The following is a 22,577-nucleotide window of genomic DNA, read 5'->3' on the forward strand; positions in this document are numbered from 1 at the left end:
GGAGCCAAGATCGGTGATTGGTCGCGGCCGATATTTAAATTTGGCGCCCAAATCGGTGATTGGTCGCGGGCACCGCCAGCGACCAATCAGCGATTTTTAACACAAATGTCCGGATCTTTGTAACACCATGCGGATACTGTGGGGACATCAGCGGCTAGGGTGTGAAGGGAGTACCGGGGAGCGGCGCTGCGGGTCGGGATACTTCTGCTGCGAGCGCCCGCTCATGTTCCGGGTTCTCGCAGAAGAAGTATCCGCACAGGCAGCGCCGCTGACATCCATGCGGCTAGGGTGTGAAGGGAGGACCGGGGAGCGGCTCTGCGGGTCGGGATACTTCTGCTGCGAGCGCCCGCTCATGTCCCGGGTTCTCGCAGCGGAAGTATCCGCACAGGCAGCGCCGCTGACATCCATGCTGCTAGGGTGTGAAGGGAGGACCAGGGAGCGGCGCTGACATCCAATTGGTCGCGGCCGCTATTTAAATGTGGCGCCCAAATCAGTGATTGGTCGCGAGCAGCGCCAGCGACCAATCAGCGATTTTTAACACATATGTCCGGATCTTTGTAACACCATGCGGATACTGTGGGGACATCAGCGGCTAGGGAGTGAAGGGAGGACCGGGGAGCGGCGCTGCGGGTCGGGATACTTCTGCTGCGAGCAGTCGCTCATCTCCCGGCTTCTCGCAGTGGAAGTATCCGCACAGGCAGCAGCGCTCCCCGGTCCTCACTAATACGATTCCGTTTCCCGCTCCACACCAATACGATTCGCTGATTGGTCGCGCTCTCCGCACGCGACCAATCAGTGATCTTGGCGCTAAAGTTAAACACCGCTCTGCTGATTGGTCGCGGCCGCTGCCCGCGACCAATCACCGATTTGGGCGCCAAATTTAAATATCGGCCGCGACCAATCAGTACAGCGGTGTTTAAATGTGGAGCCAAGATCGGTGATTGGTCGCGACCGATATTTAAATTTGGCGCCCAAATCGGCGAATGGACGCGGGCACCGCCAGCGACCAATCAGCGATTTTTAACACAAATGTCCGGATCTTTGTAACACCATGCGGATACTGTGGGGACATCAGCGGCTAGGGCGTGAAGGGAGGACCGGGGAGCGGCGCTGCGGGTCGGGATACTTCTGCTGCGAGCGCCCGCTCATGTCCCGGGGTTCTCGCAGCGGAAGTATCCGCACAGGCAGCGCCGCTGACATCCATGCGGCTAGGGTGTGAAGGGAGGACCGGGGAGTGGCGCTGACATCCAATTGGTCGCGGCCGCTATTTAAATGTGGCGCCCAAATCGGTGATTGGTCGCGGACAGCGTCCGCGACCAATCAGCACAGCGGTATTTGACTTTTGCGCTAAGATGAGTGATTGGTCGGGTCCGAAGACCGCGACCAATCATCGAATCATCTTGGTGAGGACCGGGGAGCGGCGCTGCCTGTGCGGCTACTTCGGCTGCGAGAACCCGGGACATGAGCGGGCGCTCGCAGCAGAAGTATCCCGACCCGCAGCGCCGCTCCCCGGTCCTCCCTTCCGCATGGAGGTCAGCGACGCCGGCGGTCCTTCCGCTGCTACCGGCCGGGAGATGAGCGCCTCGCGCCGCTCATCTCCCGGCTGCATCTCCGTCCCGCAGATGGGTCCGGCGGTCGGGGTCCTTCTGCTGTTACCGACCGGGAGATGAGCGCCTCGCGGCGCTCATCTCCCGGCTACGTCGCCGCTCAGCTCCGTCCCGCAGATGAGCCGCTAACGGCCTCCATCTTTTTTCAGAAATGCCGCGGCGCTGATTGGCCACTGCCGGACCAATGAGCGACGCGGGATTTCCTGGACAGACAGACAGACAGACAGACAGACAGATAGACAGACAGACAGACAGACAGACGGGATAAGACAATTGTATATATAGATAATAGATCGATAGATAGGTAGATATATGGATAGATAAATAGATTTATAGATAGATAGATAATAGATATATGGATATATTGATAGATAATAGATATATGGATACATAGATAAATAGATTAATAGATATATAGGTAGATAGATAATAGATTTATGGATAGCTATATGGTTATATAAACTAGCTGTACCCGTTGCTGTGGCTCAGTCTGGTTAAATGGAAAAGAAAGAAAAGAGAAAGCGCATTTAATTTCACAATGCATGTGGGTATACAATATTTTTTTTGCTCCATTGTCTGTGTAGATATAGAGACTGTCTGGTTTGCCGACTCTAGATCATCTAATATATATAATTGTCTTATCCTGTCTGTCTGTCTGTCTGTCTATCTGTTTGTCTGTCTGTCTGTCTGTCCAGGAAATCCCACGTCGCTGATTGGTCAGGCCGCGGCCAATCAGCGACGTGGGATTTCAGAAATAGATGGCGGCCGTTAGCGGCTCACCCTCACACGCTCACCCTCACACACTCACCCTCACACCCTCAGACGCTCACCCTCAGATGCTCACCCTCTGACGCTCACCCTCACGCTCTGACTCTCACGCTCTGACGCTCACGCTCTGACGCTCGGACGCTCACGCTCTGACGCTCACGCTCACGCTCTGACGCTGACGCTCACGCTCTGACGCTCATGCTCGGACGCTCAGACGCTCATGCTCAGACGCTCACGCTCTGATGCTCACGCTCACGCTCTGATGCTCAAGCTCTGACGCTCGGACGCTCACGCTCTCACGCTCACGCTCTCACGCTGACGCTCATGCTCTGACGCTCACGCTCTGATGCTCATGCTCACACGCTCTGACGCTCACGCTCTGATGCTCATGCTCACACGCTCTGACGCTCACGCTCTGACGCTCACGCTCGGACGCTCAAGCTCTGATGCTCACGCTCGGACGCTCACGCACGGACGCTCTCACGCTCACGCTCTGACGCTCACGCTCTGACGCTCCCGCTCGGACGCTCACGCTTGGACGCTCACGCTCTGATGCTCAGACACTCACGCTCTGACGCTCACGCTCTGACGCTCACGCTCGGACGCTCACGCTATGACGCTCACGCTCTGATGCTCACGCTCGGACGCTCACACTCCGACGCTCACGCTCTGATGCTCACACTCGGACGCTCACGCTCTGACGCTCATGCTCGGACGCTCTGACGCTCATGCTCGGACGCTCACTCTCACGCTCTGACACTCACGCTCGGACGCTCACGCTCACGCTCGGACGCTCTGACGCTCACGCTCACGCTCTGACGCTCACGCTCACGCTCGGACGCTCACGCTCACACTCTGACGCTCACGCTCACGCTCGGACGCTCACACTCACACTCTGATGCTCACGCTCTGACGCTCACGCTCTGACACTCACGCTCGGACGCTCACGCTCGGACGCTCACGCTCTAACGCTCACGCTCGGACGCTCACACTCTGACGCTCATGCTCTGACGCTCACGCTCTGACGCTCACGCTCTGACGCTCACGCTTGGACGTTCTGACGCTCACGCTCACGCTCTGATGCTCACGCTCTGACGCTCACGCTCACGCTCTGACGCTCACGCTCACGCTCAGACGCTCACGCTCTGACGCTCATGCTCACGCTCTGACGCTCACGCTCTGACGCTCACGCCCGGACGCTCACGCTCTGACGCTCACGCTCACGTTCTGATGCTCACGCTCGGACGCTCACGCTCGGACGCTCACGCTCTGACGCTCACGCTCTAACGCTCACGCTCTGACGCTCACGCTCTGACGCTCACGCTTTGACGCTCACGCTCTGACGCTCACGCTCGGACGCTCATGCTCACGCTCTGACGCTCACACTCTGATGCTCACGCTCACGCTTTGACGCTCACGCTCTGACGCTCACGCTCTGACACTCACGCTCGGACGCTCACGCTCACGCTCTGACGCTCACGCTCTGACGCTCTGACGCTCACGCTCGGATGCTCACACTCGGACGCTCACGCTCTGACGCTCACGCTCTAACGCTCACGCTCTGACGCTCAAGCTCTGTCGCTCACGCTCGGACGCTCATGCTCACGCTCTGACGCTCACGCTCTGACGCTCACACTCTGATGCTCACGCTCACGCTTTGACGCTCACGCTCGGATGCTCACGCTCGGACGCTCACGCTCTGACGCTCACGCTCTGACACTCACGCTCGGACGCTCACGCTCAGACGCTCACGCTTGGATGCTCACGCTCTGATGCTCACTCTTTGACGCTCACCCTCGGACGCTCACCCTCGGACGCTCACCCTCACACGCTCACCCTCACATGCTCACATTCTCACACTCACATTCTCATGCTCCCACGCTCACCCTCACACGCTCCCACGCTCATGCTCACATTCTCACACTCACATTCTCACGCTCCCACGCTCACCCTCACACGCTTCGACGCTCACCCTCACACGCTCACCCTCCCACTCTCACCCTCACACGCTCACCTGCTCACACGCTCACCCGCTCACACGCTCACCCTGTGCTAGCCGGTCATCTCCCGGCTGCTCGCAGCAGAAGTTCCCCGACCGGCGGCTTCGCTCCCCGGTCCTCCAAAATTCATTAGGGGCCCCGGGGGGATACATTGGGGGGTTAATTTAAAGTAGTGCACAACCCATTTAAACACTGCTTCGCTGATTAGTCGCGCCCGGTCGGCCGCATACATATTCTAGAATACCCGATGCGTTAGAATCGGGCCACCATCTAGAGCAACATATAATTGTCTATGTGTGAAGCAATCTGTGTCTAGATTTAAACCGCACAATTCTAAAGATTGGCCCTGAGCTTTGTTGATGGTGATTGCAAATGCTAATCGAATTGGGAATTGCAATCTCTTAAATTGAAATATATACTTACATTTTTATTTATATAGATAAATAGATATACAGTATATATCACATGGGGCAATGCTGGCGCTGTTGATAGTTGTGCCCATCAGGCAGGCATGATGGCAGCCTGTACCCTGTGACCCCTGCAGGCCTGTACTCTGCACAGGTCACTAAAGAGGTCGGACTTGCTGTCAGGTGTCACAATGGAGTCGGCCATGTCAGGGATTGCTAGTTATGCAATTCCCTAGTACAGAGGGAATGTGACAGGAGAGGGCGCAGAGACGAAAGCAGGCGGCAACAGAGGAGGAGGGGTGATCAGCTTAACATGTCCTGGGCCGGTACCAGCCAGATCACAGAGCCGCTCCCGCCGGTGGCGCAGTGGGATTTGTACTCGCTCACTATCCGCCCACTGCTGCAAAGCTCAGGCCCAGCTCAGCGCCCAGAGCGGAGGCCTGTGCCTCTTCGTGCAGCCTTCCTCTCTCCTTCCCTCCCTCCCCTATCTCCCCTATTTGTTGTTGCACAGTTGCAAATAAAGAGAAGCCGCAGCAGCAGCGTCTTTTGGCCTCGAACAGATGGTCTCGTCATTCCCCTTCCCTCCAACCCACATGGGGGACACCTGTCAACATGATGCCACAGCGCTGTGACAGCGGTAATGCTATTACCGCCGATCAGAGCCTGTGTTTCCTGTGCTATCCCGCAAGTGGCAGCACGGGAAACCAGGGATATTTGGCTCCCCCATTCACATCAATGGGTTCCATGTTCGGGGTTCGGGTACCTCTCTGGTACCCGAACCCAAACTTTTAAAAATCTGTTCGGCTCAATTAGCCGAACCCGAACAGTCACGGGTTCGGCCATCACTAATTAAGAATAGTGATGAGCGAGCACTAAAATGCTCGGGTACTCGTTGCTCGGGTCGAGCAAATTGGAATGCTCGAGTTCTCAGTCCGAGCAACGAGCCCAATCTAAGTCTATGGGAAACTCAAGCATTTTTCCGGTGGCCCCCCATGGCGGGCTGCAGAGAGCCAAAAAATTGCCCAAATCAATGGGAACATTGCTCAAATGACATGGGAAAAGCATGGGGAAGACCCCTGGAAGCATCTCTGACTTCCAGATCACCGCTGTCAACAATGTTGTCAGAGTATTATGCCACTTTCACGGACTCACAATAAAACATACAAAAACGAAACCAAAATGGATTTTGTCAGGGTTTCACAGGGACGATACCGGGGAGATCACACAAAATCCCACAGCTGCCGTCACTTTGTCAGGATTGAGCAGGGATTCGCGCGCACACGATCCCGATTACTCGCTCCGTAGGCATCGGCAAGCACAAAGTGAGCGTATGGTGTACACACCTCGCAACGCATGGAATATGTGTATACGCCCCTGTACGGTCACTGCCAGCTTCACGACAGCACACTTAATATTTTTGGCTGCCACGACCGACTAATTTTTAAATATAATACAGGTCTGATCGGACGCCTGCTTTCTGGTAGCATATATGGCTTCGGGGGAGGAACGATTACAGAGCACAAGAAGCAGAACTATTAAATTTTAGATTTCATTCAAAAGGGAGGCAGTGTTTATGAAAAATACATAAAGATTTTACAAAGGGGGACAAAACAGTAAATATGCAGTTACACAAAATAGAAAGGATTAATGAAGAATTTATTAAAAAGATTGCAGAGACGATTCCGTTTAGCTGGAGGGGGGCGCTCCAATTGATTTGACTGTTATCGAATGGGATGGATCACTTGCTTATAGAATCAATTCCCCCGGCAATGAATACTGACCCATCCTCGGTTTGGTCTTTTATGTCGAAGGGGGGACCTGCCCACACACCCCCTGTGATGACATCATGTGGGCTGGGCTCCAGCCTTCATATTTTTATTAAAATCTCTAACTTCTGGGATAACTTATCGCTGGTTGATCGCATAAGCTTGCAAGTGACGACATATAATTTATTATGAATTTACCTTTCCTTAGAGACTACACATGGCATAGCTGTGGTCCGTTATTCTGGTACTATTGCGCCACAGCTCGCCGGAGGGGCTCACATCTTTGGAAAAATAAGCTTATTGTTCCTTAGCTGACCCTGCCACTAAAAATATGTGTTCCATTATTATCGAAGTTATGGAATTTCCAATATTCAATATTTTGTGTCGGTGCCTAAAAGCCTGGAGTTTGCAGCTGGCTATTGTGAGTAGTGCTTGAAGCCTAATCGAGCTGAGTCCTCCTCACCCAGGTGTAAATTTATCGCAGGCCTGTGCCAATGGAAAATACACTCATATGCTAATTGGGTTAGTAGCCCCCTTTGTGCTAGCATTTGCCTACTAGCCATTTCTCCTGTGTGTGCTAATCAGCCTCCTCCATAACCCCTCTAGCTGTCCTTTCCATCTCCAAGAGTAGTGTGTTTTCTGCCTCCTTAGGCAAAAACAATAGGTTTATCCATTTGATTTTAATTTAGGAAAGCTCATATTAATTTAATATTCGCCTAATGTACTCCTCGAGGCTTTGAACTGTTTTGTAATATGGGTATTGTTTTGTAATATGGGTATTGTTATGTTCTGCAACTAAGAACTAAGGAATAGGAAGGAAAAGCTGTCCCTGTACTGAGACTCTGCTTAAACCCTATGCTGGGGTGGGTGCCCTATTCCTTGTGAATAGCCCCACCGACGATCCTGCACTGAACTCAAACGAAGACCTGAAGGATGGGGAAAGGGTGTCCCTAAAAGATCTAAGGACTGGGAGCGAAAACAGGTGACCTCCTAACAGAAAAGTTAGTTGCAGAAACGAAGATAAAAGGAAACAAAACTGGTGGAACAAGAAGTCCCAGGATATCAATTGTCCTATGCACAAAGAACTAACAAGGCAACTTAGCCAGAGCACAAGCGTAACAACACTGATGTCCAGCGAGGAATGGGAGACAGGTGCTGAGTAATAAAGAGTAAGGGGATCACGTGACCAAGAAACCCAGCACCAGAGGAAAAGACTAGAAGCCAGCAAACCACAAAAAGATGGCCGAAAAGTAAAACAACATAGATTCTAACAGTACCTCCCCTTTTACGAGGATCCTCTGGATTCTCTAGGCCAAGCCTTACCAGGAAATCTCCTGTGAAAAGCCTTAATTAGCCTTGAGGCCGAGACATCCTCGGCCTTCACCCAGGAATTATCCTCGGGGCCGAAACCTCTCCAGGACACAAGATACTGTAATCTCCCTCTATGCCACCTGGAATCCAAAGTGCGAGAAATCTCAAATTCACTGTCCTCATCAACAGGAGGAGCAGTAGGCTTCGCCTGCTTATCAGGCGTGTCACCTTCTTAAGTAACGACACATGAAATACAGAATTAATCCTCCAGGACGAGCGAATGCCCAGCCTCACCGTTGCCGAGTTGACAATCTGAACCACTTTGAAAGGACCCACAAATTAAGGCCCCAGCTTTTTAGAAGGAATTTTCAAACGAAGATTCCTAGAGGACAACCAAACCATGTCCCCAACAGCAAACAAGGATTCCTTTCTTTTTTTGTCAAAATACCTTTTTGATCTCCTGTTAGCCTTTTTAAGATTCAGGCATACACTGGTCCAAACCCTCTCCAAATCACCAGAAATATTGTCCTCCTCCGGTACAGCAGCCCCAACTTTGGAAAATGGACCAAAAGATGGATACCTGCCAGTACAACAAAAAAAAGGAGAACACCCAGCCGAGGTAGAAATTCCAACCACATTTCCTGATTGTCTGCCACAAAACATCTCAAAAACTGCTCGACATCCTGGTTCTTCCTTTCAGTCTGTCCATTGGACTCTGGATGATACCCCGACGAGAATGACAAATGAATTTTTAATCTGTCACAAAAAGCATGCCAAAAGTGAGCCACAAACTGTGGTCCTCTATCGGAAACAATGTCCGTGGGAACACCATGGAGCCTGACAATCTCTTTCACAAAAGTCTTAGCAAGAGTCTTGGCGCAAGGTAACTTGTTGAAAGGAACCAGATGACACATTTTACTAAACCGGTCCACAACAACCCAGATGACAGAAAAACCCTCCGATACAGGCAGATCGGTGATAAAATTCATGGCAAGGTGCATCCATGGCGAACTAGGAACTTCCAAGGGGCACAGCAACCCTGCAGCTGGAGCATGAGAGGCCTTCGACCTAGCGCACACAGAACACTGACACACTCACTTGATGACTTCTCTTTGCCACCCTGGCCACCAGAAACTCCAACCGATAGACTTCCTAGTTTCCGAAATCCCTGGGTGACCCGCCAACCGAGACTCATGACATTCAACAAACAACGCTCTCCTCAAGACTCTAGGCACAAACAATTTACCACACGGAGTGTTAGTTGGTGCCGCACTCTGAGCTCCTAGGATGCTATTCTCCAACTCTGAATCCAATGCAGCCACCACCACCCCTCTCTGCAAAATACACTCCTCCCTCTCAGCATTCAAAGCTGGAGAGAAACTACGAGACAAAGCGTCAGCCTTAACATTCTTTGTCCCCGGGACAAAGGTTACGGAAAAATTGAACCAGGAAAAAAACAGTGCCCACCTAGCCTGACGGGCATTCAAACGTTTAGCTGCATCCAGATCAATCAAATTCTTATGATCAGTGAAAACTTGTATAGGTTGTCGAGCCCCCTCCAAAAAATGTCGCCAATGCTCGAATGCGAGTTTAATAGCCAACAACTCACGATTCCCAACATCATAGTAGAGCTCTGTCTCAGAAATTTTTTTTGAATAGAAAGCACAGGGATGCACCCCATCCTCTCCCTCCTGGGACTGAACTGCCCCTATGCCTATAGATGAGGCATCCACCTCAACCAAAAATGGCTTGGTCTCATCCATCTGGATAAGAACAGGAGCAGAGTGGAACCTCTCCTTGAGATACTCAAAAGCTTCAATAGCCTCAGTGGACCATTGGACTGTATTAGCACCCTTCTTGGTGAGATCAGTAATGTGTTTAGCAATGACAGAGAAATTCTTTATGAATTTCCTGTAATAATTGGCAAACCCCAAAAACCTCTGTATGGACTTCAAACCTTCAGGCCTCGGCCATTCCAGCACAGCCTGAACTTTCACCGGGTCCATCTCAAAACCATCACAAGAGACAAAGTAACCCAAAAAACTAATTTTCTGCATGGCAGACTGACACTTCTCCAATTTAGCAAAGAGTGTGTTATCTCTTAGAATCTGAAGAACTTTGCAGACTCTCTGCCAATGAGACTCAAGATCCGATGAATAAATCAAAATATCTTCCAGATAAACAATAACACTTCTACCGATCAAGGGTCTCAGAATGTCATTGATGAAATTTTGAAAAAATGCAGAAGCGTTAGTAAGCCCAAAAGGCATCACCAAACACTCAAAATGACCTTCCGGGGTGTTAACAGCTGTCTTCCATTCATCTCCGTCCTTCACCCACAGCAAATTGTATGCCCCACGAAGGTCAATCTTAGAAAACCATCTAGCTTCGGTCAATTGGTTAAACAAATCCGGAATAAGTGGTAACGGGTAAGGATTGCGCACATTGATCTTATCAATCTACCGAAAATCCAGACATGGCCTAAGACCCCCATCCTTCTTTTTGTCCCAAAAGATCCCAACCGCCCCAGGAGACTTAGAGGGTCTTATGTGATCTGCAGTTAAACTAGTCTGAAGGTATTCTTTCAAAGTCTCCCTCTCGGGAATTGTCAGATTAAACAACCGACTCTTTGGGAGCTTAGCATCAGGGACGAACTCAATAGCGCAATCGTAATCTCTATGAGGTGGTAAAGCTTTCGACTCCACCTCCGAAAAAACCATCCAAAAATCTTGAATGGGTACAGGTAACTCCCCCTTCACAACAGCCGCAATGTGAACATTACAACACTTACCATAACACCCCTGACCCCAGGATCTTATGGAACCAGATGATCAGTATAGCCTAGCAAAGGATTATGCACTTTTAACCAGGTCAACCCCAGGACGACTGGGGAAGGCAATTTAGCAAGTGCAAATAAGTCAATCTGCTCCTGATGTTCCATATTCATAGTAAGCGGAAACCCAGTGACCTTTCAAAGAATGTTCCCATGCTCCAGGGGAGTATTATCAATCACTACCACAGGAAAAGGAGACGATAAAGGTTCAGAACCGAACTTATACTTTTCAAGAAATTGTTGATCAATCAAATTAAGTGCAGAACCACAATCCACCATTACCTGAAACTCAATCGAATGACCCTGACAGGTGGTATTACCAGGAAAAAACACCCCAGCAGAACGTAAAAATGTAATGCGAACGGGAGTGTTATTTCTACTGACCATTTTTTTTTCTTTCCTTAAGAGAAACTCGCATTGCTTTAAAAAATTATCAGCCTTACCGCAATACAAGCAAAGTCCCTCAGAGAATCTCCTGTCCCTCTCCTTGGAACGGGATGACATTGCCCCCACCCGCATAGGTTCCCCAGTGTTGGCAGGATAATCGTGAGAAACAGAATCCAGCAATATAGGAAACTTCTCCTCATTCTGTCTGGCCCTCAACCTTCTATCCACACAGATAGCTAACTGCATGGCAACTTGCAAAGTATCAGGGGCAGGGAAAGCAATGAGCAAATCTTTAACCCTGTCACTCAAGCGTGCCAGAAACTGTAAACTGAGTGCAGGGTCGATCCACTTGACCTCTGCGGACCATCGTCTGAACAGGGTGCAATATCTCTCAGCATCAAGAGAACCCTGTTTGAGACGACTGAGCTTGCCTCAGCTGATGTAACCCGATCAGGATCATCATATGGCAAACCCATGGCACCAAGAAATGCCTCCACAGACCTCAAACAATGTTCACCAGGAAACAAGGAAAACGCCCAAATTTGAGCTTCTTTACGCAATAGAGACATAATAATCCCTAGGTACTGTATATAAGGAAAAAAAGGGAAAATTTCAGCCTACCATGCATATGCCATAAGGGTCCACTGGTGCACGGAAATCCTTGGTAGAAAATTCAGGGATGAGAAGCAGTAGGAAGTAGATTAGAAAAACTCCAGCACCTTCTCCGTATCCATCACATGAAATGTAAAGTTAAAACGTCCATTTAATTAGTTACATTAAAAAAGCGCCATATGTAAGGCAGACCTTACGCGTTTCGAACCAAACAGGGGTTCTTAATCATAGGTTACATTGCTATAGTTAAAAGACATATATATACATATGGACTGAAAACAAAAGAGAAAATAGGGTGGAGACAACAAAGAACAGGAAGTTCATTAGTGAATGAAAATCCTCCTGAGGATAATTGCTCAATAATATGCATAAATTAAACTTATGTGCATGGTATGCTGGTAAATTAAGTACACCATTAGAAAAAAGTATCAAAAAATGTACATTAGATCATTGCGAAAATTGAGACCATTGGGAATACGAGTTAAGTTTAAGAATCCATGAGGCTTCTCTGGCTAAGAGAAGCTTGCCTCTATCTCCTCCACGTATTTTTCTTTGCACCTTGTCTATACCAATAACCTTAAGTGTGGAAAGATCACCACAGTGAAAATCAGCAAAATGTTTGCTGAGCCCTGACATGGAGCAACTCACTGCATTAGGATTCGGAGTCTCTCCAGCAACATGCTCTGGATGCGTCTTTTGAGCATGCGGCTAGTGCAATAAACATAAAATTTTTTGCAAGATGTGCACAGTGCTTGATAAATGACATATGTACTAGAGCAATTAATAAAGTGCTTGATATTATACACTGCTCAAAAAAATAAAGGGAACACTTAAACAACAGAATATAACTCCAAATAAATCAAACTTCTGTGAAATCAAACTGTCCACTTGGGAAGCAACACTGATTCACAATCAATTTCACATGCTGTTCTTCAAATGGAATAGACAATAGATGGAAATTATTGGCAATTATCAAGACACACGAAATAAAGGAGTGGTTCTGCAGGTGGGTACCACAGACCACATATCAGTACCAATGCTTTCTAGCTAATGTTTTGGTCACTTTTGAATGTTGGTTGTGCTTTCACACCCATGGTAGCATGACACGGACTCTACAACCCACAGAAGTTGCTCAGGTAGTGCAGCTCATCCAGGAAGGCACATCAATGCGAGTTGTGGCAAGAAGGTTTGCTGTGTCTGTCAGCAAAGTGTCCAGAGGCTGGAGGCGCTACCAGGAGACAGGCCAGTACACCAGGAGACGTGGAAGGGGCTGTAGGAGGGCAACAACCCAGCAGCAGGACCGCTACCTCCGCCGTTGTGCAAGGAGAAACAGGAGGAGCACTGCCAGAGCCCTGCAAAATGACCTCCAGCAGGCCACAAATGTGCATGTGTCTGCACAAATGGTTAGAAACCAACTCCATGAGGGTGGTATGAGGGCCCGACGTCCACAGATAGGGTTGTGCTCACAGCCCAACACCGTGCAGGACACTTGGCATTTGCCACAGAACACCAGGATTGGCAAAGTCGCCAATGGCGCCCTGTGCTCTTCACAGATGAAAGCAGGTTCACACTGAGCACATGTCACAGACGTGACTGAGTCTGGAGACGCCATGGAGAGTGATCTGCTGCCTGTAACATCCTTTAGCATGACCGGTTTGGCAGTGGGTCAGTAATGGTGTGGGGTGGCATTTCTTTGGAGGGCCGCACAGACCTCCATGTGCTCGCCAGAGGTAGCCTAACTGCCATTAGGTACCGAGATGAGATCCTTAGACCCCTTGTGAGTACATATGCTGGTGCGGTTGACCCTGGGTTCCTCCTAATGCAGGACAATGCCAGACCTCATATGGCTGGAGCGTGTCAGTCAATACTGAGCCTCATTTTGACTTGTTTTAAGGACATTACATCAAAGTTGGATCAGCCTGTAGTGTGTTTTTCCACTTTAATTTTGGGGTGACTTCAAATCCAGGCCTCTATTGGTTAATAAATTTGATTTCCATTGATGATTTTTGTGTGATTTTGTTCTCAGCACATTCAACTTTGTACAGAACAAAGTATTCAATGAGAATATTTTATTCATTTAGATCTAGGATGTGTTATTTGAGTGTTCACTTTATTTTTTTGAGCAGTGTATATTTTGCCTGCACTGTCAGTAAATGTCTGGGTCTTAAACACAAATTTGCAAATATTAGACTTGGTGCCTCCACATTTATAGGATCCTATATGTGAAGGCTTCATCTTTCCACACGTAAGGTTATTGGTATAGACAAGGTGCAAAGACAAATATGTGGAGGAGATAGAGGAAAGCTTCTCTTAGCCAGAGAAGCCTCATGGATTCTTAAACTTAACTCTCGCATTCCCAATGGTCTCAATTTTCGCAATGATCTAATGTACATTTTTTGATACTTTTTTCTAATGGTGTACTTAATTTGCTAGCATACCATGCACATAAGTTTAATTTATGCATATTATTGAGCAATTATCCTCAAGAGGATTTTCATTCACTAATGAACTTCCTGTTCTTTGTGGTCTCCACCCTATTCTCTCTTTTGTTTTCAGTCCATATGTATATATATGTCTTTTAACTATAGCAATGTAACCTATGATTAAGAACCCCTGTGCGGTTCGAAACGCATAAGGTCTGCCTTACATATGGCGCTTTTTTAATGTAACTAATTAAATGGACATTTTAACTTTACATTTCTTGTGATGGATACGGAGAAGGTGCTGGAGTTTTTCCATAATAATCCCTACACACTGCAGTTCACTCCCAGAAGATCTAGGTCTGAGCCGAAAATACAACAAACAAGCATTTTAAATGAAAAAAAATCCTGTCGTTTCCCTGAGAAACACTCAGGTAATCCTACCTTAGGTTCTTCACAGCGTTCTGCAGGGTATTTACTCAAAAACTGCTGAAGACGGCAACCTCCAGAGTAGAGATGAGCGTTGTTCAACTCGAACTGTTCGCCAATCTCAAATTCGAGCTGTTTTGGGCGGTGTTCGAGCCGTTCGGAGAACATGAACGATTTGAGAAAAATTCGGCTGTTCAAGGTTATGTTCGATAACTGTTCGTGCACCAAAATCATAACTGGATTTTTTCTCAGTAATGATGAAAATTAATGTTAATACGCAGTTTGAGTGTACAGCGGGGTGGGGGGAGGGGCAGGGGATGGATCTCTGCAGGAATAATGAAGATCTCCATTTTTTTTTCTCTTTCCCGCATTTACAGTGGGGAGGTGCAATCTGTCAGCCTATCAGCAGCGCACACACGGAGCGAAGTGCTTTTTTTCACACAAGCAAGGGCATGTGTCATTGGCAGTGTATGTCACATGTCCTTGCCCTATAAGACCAAGCCATTTTCCCCGTCGCCACCATTTTCTCACTGCTGCAGCTGCGTGTTAGACGGCACCGCTGTTGCTGTGTGCGCTATACCTTGTTAATTTCAAGCCAATTTTCGCACAAATCTACAGATAGCTTGGGAGTAGGGAATAGTTGTGATTGCAGTCCTTTTAAGGACTAGGTTACAGCATTTCCTACGACTTTTATCAGGCAGGTCTGTGCTCTTAAATAGATAGATTGTGGGAGTAAAGACTAATTGTAATTGCAGTCCTTTTCAGGACTAGGTTACATCAGTTCCTATCAGTTTTTGCCAGGCAGGTCTGTGCCAGTGCTGTGCAAGTTTTTTTCACAGCATTTGGCTGAATCTAGCAAAGCTAATACTTTTTGGCCTATTGCAGAGTGTTAGTCAGTGGAGTAGCCTATCTGTGTTGCAAGATATACTACCTGTGTATAGAATACCAATTTTTTTACTGCACCTAGTGAAGTAAAATCTTTTGGGCATAGCATCATTCTATTAGTCCATCTATACTGACCTTCATCAGGTTGCAAATTGAATATAATTTTTTTCTGCATCTAGCTCTGAAAAAATATTTGGGCTTCTAGCAGTGTGTGGGACTTGTTCTATTAGTCCATCTATACTGACCTCCATCAGGTTGCAAACTGAATATAATTTTTTTCTGCATCTAGCTCTGAAAAAATATTTGGCCTTCTAGCAGTGAGTGGGACTTTCTCTATTAGTCCATCTATACTGACCTCCATCAGGTTGCAAATTAAAAATAATTTTTATCTGCATCTAGCTCTGAAAAAATATTTGGCCTTCTAGCTGTGTGTGGGACTTTCTCTATTAGTCCATCTATACTGACCTCCATCAGGTTGCAAATTAAAAATAATTTTTATCTGCATCTAGCTCTGAAAAAATATTTGGCCTTCTAGCAGTGTGTGGGACTTTCTCTATTAGTCCATCTATACTGACCTCCATCAGGTTGCAAATTAAAAATAATTTTTTGTCTGCATCTAGCTCTGAAAAAATATTTGGCCTTCTAGCAGTGTGTGGGACTTTCTCTATTAGTCCATCTATACTGACCTCCATCAGGTTGCAAATTCAAAATAATTTTTTGTCTGCATCTAGCTCTGAAAAAATATTTGGCCTTCTAGCAGTGTGTGGGACTTTCTCTATTAGTCCATCTATACTGACCTCCATCAGGCTGCAAATTAAAAATAATTTTTATCTGCATCTACCTCTGAAAAAATATTTGGCCTTCTAGCTGTGTGTGGGACTTGTTCTATTAGTCAATGTATACTGACCTCCATCAGGTTGAAAACTGAATATAATTTTTTTCTGCATCTAGCTCTGAAAAAATATTTGGCCTTCTAGCAGTGTGTGGGACTTTCTCTATTAGTCCATCTATACTGACCTCCATCAGGTTGCAAATTAAAAATAATTTATATCTGCATCTAGCTCTGAAAAAATATTTGGCCTTCTAGCAGTGTGTGGGACTTTCTCTATTAGTCCATCTATACTGACCTCCATCAGGTTGCAAATTAAAAATAATTTTTTGTCTGCATCTAGCTCTGAAAAAATATTTGGCCTTCTAGCAGTGTGTGGGACTTTCTCTATTAGTCCATCTATACTGACCTCCATCAGGTTGCAAACTGAATATATTTTTTTTCTGCATCTACCTCTGAAAAAATATTGGGCTTCTAGCTGTGTGTGGGACTTGTTCTATTAATCCATCTATACAGACCTCCATCAGGCTGCAAACTGAATATAATTTTTTTCTGCATCTACCTCTGAAAAAATATTTGGGCTTCTAGCTGTGTGGGACTTGTTCTATTAGTCCATCTATACTGACCTCCATCAGGTTGCAAACTGAATATAATTTTTTTCTGCATCTAGCTCTGAAAAAATATTTGGCCTTCTAGAAGTGTGTGGGACTTTCTCTATTAGTCCATCTATACTGACCTCCATCAGGTTGCAAATTAAAAATAATTTTTTGTCTGCATCTAGCTCTGAAAAAATATTTGGCCTTCTAGCAGTGTGTGGGACTTTCTCTATTAGTCCATCTATACTGACCTCCATCAGGTTGCAAACTGAATATATTTTTTTCTGCATCTACCTCTGAAAAAATATTGGGCTTCTAGCTGTGTGTGGGACTTGTTCTATTAGTCCATCTATACTGACCTCCATCAGGTTGCAAACTGAATATAATTTTTTTCTGCATCTAGCTCTGAAAAAATATTTGGCCTTCTAGCAGTGTGTGGGACTTTCTCTATTAGTCCATCTATACTGACCTCCATCAGGTTGCAAATTAAAAATAATTTATATCTGCATCTAGCTCTGAGAAAATATTTGGCCTTCTAGCAGTGTGTGGGACTTTCTCTATTAGTCCATCTATACTGACCTCCATCAGGTTGCAAATTAAAAATAATTTTTATCTGCATCTAGCTCTGAAAAAATATTTGGCCTTCTAGCTGTGTGTGGGACTTGTTCTATTAGTCCATCTATACTGACCTCCATCAGGTTGCAAACTGAATATAATTTTTTTCTGCATCTAGCTCTGAAAAAATATTTGGCCTTCTAGTAGTGTGTGGGACTTTCTCTATTAGTCCATCTATACTGACCTCCATCAGGTTGCAAATTAAAAATAATTTTTTGTCTGCATCTAGCTCTGAAAAAATATTTGGCCTTCTAGCAGTGTGTGGGACTTTCTCTATTAGTCCATCTATACTGACCTCCATCAGGTTGCAAACTGAATATATTCTTTTTCTGCATCTACCTCTGAAAAATATTTGAGCTTCTAGCTGTGTGTAGGACTTGTTCTATTAGTCCATCTATACTGACCTCCATCAGGTTGCAAACTGAATACAATTTTTTTCTGCATCTACCTCTGAAAAAATATTTGGGCTTCTAGCTGTGTGTGGGACTTGTTCTATTAGTCCATCTATACTGACCTCCATCAGGTTGCAAATTGAATATAATTTTTTTCTGCATCTAACCCAGCCAATAGTTTTGGCCTAATACCACAGTTTGGCCACTCAGCTCTGCTCGGTTCCCATCCATTGTTTTTTTGTGCAAACAACTCCAGAGTTGTGAATTAGTTAACCACTAAAATGAGTGGAAAAAGGCCTGCTGCTGGTGGAAAGGGGAATAGGCGTGTTGGGAAGGGGAAAAAAGGTTGTGTCCGTGGGGTAGGTGTTAAAGCAACAGTAACATCTGCAGAAGAAAGACCATCTTCCAGCCAAACAAAAATGTCTACTTCTTTTAGCGGACAATGTGATAAGATCCCTTTCTTACGGCCACGCCAATCGCTACAAATTCCAGATGAGGCACAAAAACAGCAGGTGCTTCAACGGATATCAAGTGCTCCTTTAAGTGGGCTCTCCTCCACATCAACTTCAACATCACAAATACTCCAGTCCTCAAAGGTGTCACCCCAATCGCACTTGCTTCCTCACAGCTCCCAAATCTCCAGCTGTCTGTCTGAGTATGAGGTAGAACAGATGGTTGAGTCTGCAGAGCTGTTTACTCATACTATAGCCTGGGAATCAGAGGTCGACTCCAGCGCTTCTGTGAATCCAGACGAGGAAATGATCTGCACTGATGCCCAGAATCTTTATGAGTCGGATCCAGGACCAGACGCAGAAGGTTCTGACCATAATGTAGACCCTCATTCCCAAACTGTAACTCCTGTTGGTGGAGACAATGAGGAAGACGATGATGAGACTCAAATACCTGATTGGAGCGACAACTTTAGTTTTTTGTCAGGGCAGGAACAGGTTGGCTCTGAGGACGACGGGTGTGATAACGCACAGGGTGATGATGATGAGGTTGGAGATCCCACTTACTGTCAACCCACAGTCAGCCAAGAGATGAGGTCAGCAGAGGAGGTGGAGGAAGATGCTAGTGACGACGAGGTCAGGTTGCGCCTTCCTGGACAGAGACGTAGTACTGGAAGCACGTCAACAACTGCATCCTCAAACACAACTCTGCCTCTCACCACAAGTCGTGGTGGCTCTTCAGGTCGCATGGGTGCTAAGCCTTGCATAGCCTGGGCATTTTTTCAGATCGATAAAGATGACCCAACTCGTGTTATCTGTAACATTTGTCAGCAAAAGCTAAGTAGAGGCCAAAAAATACATAGTTTGAGTACTTCATGCATGAACCGGCACATGGACATGAAGCATAAGTTGCAGTGGGAAGCTCAGTGTGCTCCAATGCGGCCTAGCCGGCCGGGCCAGCCACCGTCTGCCATATCTTGTGCATCCGCGGCCTCTTCATCCTCTGTGACTGGGGGGACAGCAGTCACACCTGTTTTGGGGCGCAGACCTGCCACCTCTTTACCCGCAACAGCCAGCGTGATTGGCAGGTCATCATTTTCTTTGGAGGTGGTAACACCAGTTGGTGTTGAGCGCTGTCCGACATCGATAGCACCACCTTTGGATCAAGGCAACCTAACATGTCTGCCTGCATCTTCCTCACAGACCGGCAGTTTACCGGAGACACACTTATCAACCCCGTCTAAGCACAATAGCCAGCCCTCGGTCCCTCAGATGTGGACAAGTAAAAGACCATTTCCTCCTAGCCATGAGAAAGCTAAGAGGTTGAATTTCACCATCTGCAAGCTCTTGGCTACAGAAATGCTGCCTTTCCGCCTGGTGGACACAGAGGATTTTCGAGACCTTATGTCCGTCGCAGTGCCCCAGTACCAGATGCCCAGTCGGCACTACTTCTCAAAGAAAGGTGTGCCTGCGCTCCACCAGCATGTTGCACACAACATCACCGCTTCTTTGAGAAACTCTGTGTGTGACAGGGTGCATTTCACCACAGACACTTGGACGACTAAGCATGGACAGGGGCGTTACATGTCGCTAACTGGGCACTCGGTAACTATGGTGACAGCAGGACAAGGGGCTGCTGTCCAAGTCTTGCCGTCCCCACGAGTTGTGCGTCAATCCTCTTTATGTCAAAGTTCCTCCACTGCTTCTGCCTCTTCAACCTCCTCTCGGTCTTCCACCTGCACCCAAAGCCTGTCTGGTCATGCCACAAGCTTTCTAACTGTGCAGAAGGGATTCTGCACACCTCCTTACTATGCTGGCAGTAGGGCTCAACGTCATCAGGCGGTTTTTACTTTGAAATGTCTGGGAAATGTGAGTCACACAGCTGAGGAGTTGTGGTCAGCTCTGGAGAACCAATTTCATGAATGGTTGTCTCCACTGGACCTGAAACCAGGGAAGGCCGTGTGCGACAATGCTGCAAACCTGGGTGCGGCCCTTCGCCGGGGCAATGTCACACACGTGCCTTTGTATGGCTCACGCGTTGAACCTGGTTGTCCAGCAATTTTTAGCCCACTATCCCAGACTAGATGGCCTTCTGCAGAGGGCACGGTCACTGTGTGCTCACTTCCGCCGTTCGCATCCCGCAGCTCAGCGACTTACATCTCTACAGAAGTCGTTGGGCCTGCCACTTCACCGGCTAAAATGCGATGTGCCTACCCGGTGGAATTCAACTCTGCACATGTTGCAGCGACTGTGGCAGCACCGACAAGCCCTGGTGCAATACGTTCTGACGTATAGCCTGGGCCAACAAGATCCAGAGGTGGGGCAAATCACGCTGGAGGAGTGGTCTCAGATCAGGGACCTATGCACCCTTCTGCACAGTTTTGAAATGGCGACGAAGATGTTTAGTGCTGACGATGCCATTATCAGCATGACTATTCCGGTGATTTACATGCTGGAGCACATGTTAAACAGAATTCGGAGTCAGGTGGTGGCACAAGAGGAGGTGGAGGAAGTAGAGGAGGAGGAGTTGTATGCGGAAGGGCTAACATCTGCAAGGTCCAGACGGTCGGCAGCACCAAGGCGGCAGGCATGTGAGGGTGGGGGAGATGGTTTTACCAGGGCGCATGGTAGCAGCCAAACTAGTGAGGAAGGTGCAGGAGCCCAGGAAGAAGTGGAGGACGAACTGATGGAAGACTCATCAGATGAGGGAGACCTTGATCACATTTCTGTTGTGCGAGGTTGGGGGGAGAGGACAGAGGAAGGAAGCATGATTGTTACCTCGCCACCAACACAACAGGGACTTGGTGCTCCTGGATGCTCAACACACATGAGTGCCTTCTTGCTGCACTACCTGCAACATGACCCTCGAATTGTGAGAATTAGAAATAATCCTGACTACTGGGTTGCCACACTGTTAGATCCCCGGTACAAAAGTAAATTTGCAGAAATTATTCCTGCCATAGAAAGGGATGCACGCATGCAGGAGTATCAGCAGAGACTGTTGCAGAATCTTACATGTGCTTTTCCACAAAACACCAGTGGTGCACGTAGTGAATCTCACAGTTCCAACTTGCCAACCGTGGGACCGTGAAGTGTTCAGCACTCAAACCGTAACAGAACCACAGTATCTGCTGGTAACATCAATTTTGCGGAATCATTTCACCACTTTTTTAGCCCATCCTTTGCAAGGCCACAAGAGACAAGAAGTCTGACACATAGTCAACGCCTAGAGACGATGGTACAGGAGTATCTCCAAGTAAACATTGAAGCCATGACTGTGTCACTGGACCCTTGCTCTTTTTGGGCTTCCAATCTGGATAAATGGCCGGAGTTAGCCACTTACTCCTTGGAGATCTTGTCATGCCCCGCAGCCAGCGTTCTGTCTGAACGTGTGTTCAGCGCTGCTGGTGGTGTGCTGACAGATAAGCGCACGCGGCTCTCCACTGATAATGTAGACAGACTCACGTTCATAAAGATGAACAAATCATGGATCCGAAACGACTTTTCTACCCCTGTGTCATCCTGGGGAGAGTAAAAGCTTGATGATTGGTTAAAATCACCCTACCAACCGTTTTAAGCTTTCAAATTACTAATCATGTTTATCTGTATCTTGGCTGGAAAATAATTTGGGCTTTGTAGCAGTGTGCAGCACTGATTCTATTAGGCCATCTATAATAAGCTCCACCAGTTTTAAAATTACTAATCATGTTTATCTGTATCTTGACTGGAAAATAATTTGGGCTTTGTAGCAGTGTGCAGCACTGATCCTATTAGGCCATCTATACTAAGCTCCACCAGATTTAAAATTAATAATAATTTTTAGCTGCATCTAGCCCGGAAAATAATTTTGGGGCTCCGAGATGCGCAAGACACTCCTTTTGATGATGCTCCAGAGGTTCTGAATGGGGTAGAGGTCAGGGGAGCATGGGGGTCACACCATAAGTTTGTCCCCTTTTATGCCCATATCAGCCAGAGATGCAGATGTTTTATGTGCAGCATGAGATGGTGCATTATCATGCAAAAAAATGATCTTGCTGTGAAATACACGGTTCTTCTTCTTGAACCATGGCAGGAAGTGCTGTTTGAGAAAATCCACATACATTATGGAGTTCATCTTTAGCGCCTTCAGGGATCCTAAAGGGGCCGACAATCTCTCTCCCCATGATTCCAGCCCAAAACATTACTCCACCTCCTCCTTGTTGGCGCTGTAGCCGTGTTTGCGTGGGGTGTCCATCAACCAGCCATCCTCCACTCCATCCATCTGGACCATC

The sequence above is a fragment of the Phyllobates terribilis genome, unplaced genomic scaffold (assembly GCF_046119375.1).
Source record: "Phyllobates terribilis strain yellow unplaced genomic scaffold, ASM4611937v1 Scaffold_1__5_contigs__length_1240528914, whole genome shotgun sequence".
Classification (NCBI taxonomy): Eukaryota; Metazoa; Chordata; class Amphibia; order Anura; family Dendrobatidae; genus Phyllobates; species Phyllobates terribilis.